The sequence below is a fragment of the Peromyscus leucopus genome, chromosome 3 (assembly GCF_004664715.2).
Source record: "Peromyscus leucopus breed LL Stock chromosome 3, UCI_PerLeu_2.1, whole genome shotgun sequence".
Taxonomy (NCBI): domain Eukaryota; kingdom Metazoa; phylum Chordata; class Mammalia; order Rodentia; family Cricetidae; genus Peromyscus; species Peromyscus leucopus.
In genome coordinates, this window is record NC_051065.1 from 103,877,658 (window position 1) to 103,882,190 (window position 4,533).

The following is a 4,533-nucleotide window of genomic DNA, read 5'->3' on the forward strand; positions in this document are numbered from 1 at the left end:
GGTAGTTGTGAGCCGCCTGACCTGGGTCCTGAGAACCACATACAGGACTTCTGAACTCCTGAGCCATCTGCCCACCCAGGCACTCTGGGTTTGGGGGTGTCTGTTGTCTTATCAAGTGCTCTTGCATCTGATTTTATTAGTGCCTTCTCTCTCAGTGAGAATTGAGTTCATGTAAGAGGATAATTATCCTTCCCAAGAAATGGCTCTTAGCTTCTGTGACCCCTTGTTTTATTCTCTGTTTCTGGTGGATTCCGACCAACTCCATCTGTGTCTTATTCTGCTGTCTGCTGCTTTGGAAGGTGCTTTCTTCTCTTCCTGAGCATTGAGTCCCTGTTAGATTGTCTGAAGTATCTCTGACTTTCTTTTCCTTTTGAATGTAGGAATATGTATTGATAAACAGTCTGGGCCTGATTTGGACTGTTTAAAATTCCCTAATGTAAGTTTGGTTCTAGCTGTATCAACAAGGACCCGACCATGGAGCAGGGCGGGGAGGCCTGCTGTTCTGCTGAGGAGACCTTGACTGATGACTATAAGATGATGATGACCCTGGGTCAAGGACAGTTTTCAGAGGTCAAACTGGCCTTCCATATCCCCACCATATCCTGTGTGGCGGTAAAAATTCTTAGAAATCAGAAGAATTATGCTTCACTTATCAACAGTGAAATCAGCATCATGAAATCCCTTGCCCATCCCAACATAATTAAATTGTTTCATGTGGTCCAGACCAGAGAGACCACCTACCTGGTGATGGAGCATGCATCAGAGGGAGACCTGCTCCATCACGTCCTGGAACTGGGGGCCTTAGAGGAGAGCAAGGTTCGAAGGCTGTTTACCCAGATAGTGCATGCCCTGAAGTATTGCCATGATAAATTTATAATCCACAGAGACATAAAGGCCAATAACATCTCCTCGACCACAGGGGTAATACGAAACTGTGTGATTTTGGCCTCTCTGCTAAGGTCATCCCTGGGCAAAGGCTTATTGGGTTTTGTGGCACTCTGAATTACTGTGCTCTAGAACTCTTTGGAAAGGAGACATACGATGGCTGTGCTACTGATATTTGGAATTTAGGTGTGCTCCTTTTTTTCATGGTGACTGGGCGCCTTCCCTTCAAAGCTTACTCTTCTGTGAGGGTGATACAGCAGATCCTCACTGCAGACTTCAGGGTGCCTCCGCATGTTTCCGTTGATATTCATGATGTTATCCTCAAACTGCTGATTATAAACCCCAAAGCTTACTCTTCTGTGAGGGTGATACAGCAGATCCTCACTGCAGACTTCAGGGTGCCTCCGCATGTTTCCGTTGATATTCATGATGTTATCCTCAAACTGCTGATTATAAACCCCTACAGGAGGCTCACCATAGGCGAAATCATGAGGCACCCCATGGTCAAGAGCAGTGAGGCACATTCACCGCCTACCTCCACCCAGTCTCTCCCAGGCACCCCCAGCCCTAGCATTGTCAGGGCCATGACAGTCACGGGATATAAATCCAAAGAAATCATTGAGTCTCTAAGAGACCAGAAATACAACCAGGTGGTGGACACTTACCTACAGCACCAGTCACCCAAGGGAGACTGCTACCATCACCAGGAGAAACCAGTGAGAGCCATGCGGTCAGGCCTTGACCTCAACCTGGCAGATTGTCACACTTTCCCTGTGTCCTTATGGAGAGCTACCGAGCCTGCTCCCCCCACCTTCACCTTGCCATCTAAGACCAAGGAGAGAGATGAGAAGAATGCCAGGCAGGGTGGCACAAGGCACAGCATACCTGCCGCCCTGTGCTGCCAGCCAAAGAGGATGCACCCTCCCTATCTAACCCACCTGTTCTGTCCTGTGACTGATTCCTTCACAAGCAGCAGCCTGGAAAGCATTGAGTATTTCACACATTCGGAGTTCTGGTCATTCGGTTGTCACTTGGCCAGTGTCCAGCCACCTCTCTTTCTGGACACCTCCTCTCCTAGGCCACACCAGAGTGAGACTCCAGGTGACACAGACAACAACATGTCCTCCTGCAGTCCACAAGAGGAACTCTGGAGCTCCCAGGAGGCATCTCAGTATTTCACCCCCACAGGCTCCTCCCCTTGGGATACATTGCAGGAAGAGACCATGACCCAGGATGAGGCTATAACTCATGAAGCAACCATGACCCAGGATGAGGCCATCACCCATGAAGCCACCAAGACCCAGGAAGAGACCATGGCCCATGAAACGACCATAACCCAGGATGAGGCCATCACCCATGAAGCCACCAAAGCCCAGAAAGAGACCATGACCCATGAGGAGGCCATCACCCAAGAAGTGACTTGGACCCAGGAAACGACCATGACCCAGGTTGAGACCATCATTCAGGAAGAGGCTATCACTCTGGATGTGGCCATAACCCAGGAAGCAGCCATCACCCATGGCCAGCCCCAGGATGCAGGCCCAGCTTCATCGCAAACCCGAAGGCGTCACAGCTGGAAGGGGGTCAAGAAAACAATTATGAACTGCCTCAGAAACCTCTGTTGCTGCTGCCTGCCTCCTGCAGAGAGAGGCCGAGCCTCCCACAAGAACCTGGCTCCAAAGGGAAGGGATGATGGAGTCACCCCCAGAACCAGGTTGGTGCACTTACTTCATTTTATTTGTGCTTCTCCTCCTGTCCTTTGTGATAAATGATGCCTGTGCCCACTCATGGCACACTTGTGAACTTATCAACCTGTCACTTCAGAGAGACCAATCCCAGAGAATCCCCTCAAGTGTGACCTTAGGCTTTTTGATCTACAAGTGGACACAGAGATGCTGATGAGAGCAGGGAGAGCAGGAGGCGGGGCAAGGCCAAAGGAGGCAAAGATCCCATGGAGGACCAGTGGGGAGCTTAGACACTGCAGGGCCAGCACAGTAAGTCCTGTGTGTTCCAAAGCCACTAAGAGTCTCCTTCCTGTGTCTTTCTATTTTGAAGTCCTGAAGAGGTCAAGCCCCAGTTCCATGGCTTGTGAGCCACGGGTTGGGGACCGGTCTGGCTGAGAATCGGACAGCCCCACAGGGAGCCAGGCCAGATGTCCAGGAGGCAGTGTGGACACAGGCCCCTCCTGCAGAGGAAGAGCTGACCACCCCAGCACAGATCTCTCCAGGTAAAATCCCAGGCAGGAAGGACAGGCTTTCCACAGGGTCTTGCTGAGAGGGGAGGGCTGAGGTGTAAAGGGTCCCTAAGCTGTCTCATGGAACAATAGCCCCTTGCCCTCTTCCCCTGCCTGGCTAAGCATCAGAGATTGCCCTCTGGGTAGTGACTCTCCTTTGCTCCCTGTTTCTGGGCAGATAACATGGTCTTCTCCATGATGTGAGACTTCTCTCCCCAAGGAGAGTATTTCTAGTCAGCCTGTCCCACCTGCCCCAAGATGGGTTCCCGGGTTGAGGATGTGGACTGCAAGCAGCCCTGTAGGACTCCTCTAGAGGGCAGCCTCCTGCCAACCTTTTACAAGAACCCCCAAAAGTCATCACAGCAAGTTACATTGCTTGAGTCCTCAGACCCAACTCAGAGCAAAGCTTGGGACAATCTCTACTGAGGAGTGACTCCAGAGCTGGCTGAGTCTTCTCTCTCCACCAATTCTGCCCTCTAGATACTCACCTGCTGCCTCGCAATGCTTGCTCCTTCAAGGCCACCATTCCCATAGGGAACTGGATTCCACACTCACCACCACCTGCCACGCTGTGAGGGAGTGATAGGTGTCGTGATATGTTGAACCAGAAACCCTTATAAGGGGGCAGCAATCTGCTGTGGGCCCTGCCTCTTGCCAGCCCAAGTCTGCACTCAGAGGGCCATATCCCTAAGGTCGCTTGTTCTTACACAGGTAAGCAGCCTTTTGCACATCCTTTGGGCAAGTTTCCTGAAAGCCTCCCCTGTCAATCCCACAGTCACATTGGTAAGGTCTTATCTCGTGTGTTCTTTCTCCTTAGATGGTGCCAACATGCCACAGCACGAGACACAGAAAAGTCTGTGTGACTGATGTGGATGGTACATCGATCTATGTGTCTCCATAATGTGACATAAAAACAATGGTCCTGGGATCATAATCATGATATGCTGGCTTCTGTGTCCAACAGCGTGTCTTGATATTGTTCCAGCACTAGGAGAAAACATCTGTCACATCTCTTCTGTCCCCTGAGCAACATTGAGCTCCTAGGACAGACATTTTAATGTGCTCAATCTGAGAAGAAAAGAGAGAGAATCTTATTCTACTCTGGAGTGAGAAGAGCACCCCAGAACCCCATGCTTCCCAACCCAACAACAACAACTCTGGGAAAGTACATTCCACGGGATCCTTTGCTGGCCTCAGCCACTGGATCTGCTCAGACAAAACTGAGGAGGACTTCTCAGGTGACTCTGGCCAGCCTGGGAGGGAAATCTGGTCTCTCATATTGTGATCCCCCTAAGACAACTGTATTGTTCACCTGCCCCCATCCCCAGGAATAGAAAGCCACTGGTGAGTATCTCTCTCTGTCTCTGTCTCTGTCTCTGTCTCTCTCTCTCTCTGCCTCTCTTCTACATGAACAA

The 4,533-nt window shown here is 50.7% G+C and overlaps 1 pseudogene; it reads left to right on the forward strand.

Annotated features, from left to right (window-relative positions):
- The first annotated feature begins 412 nt into the window (after positions 1-412).
- Positions 413-3,985, forward strand: LOC119087725 (annotated as a pseudogene).
- Positions 3,986-4,533: the final 548 nt, after the last annotated feature.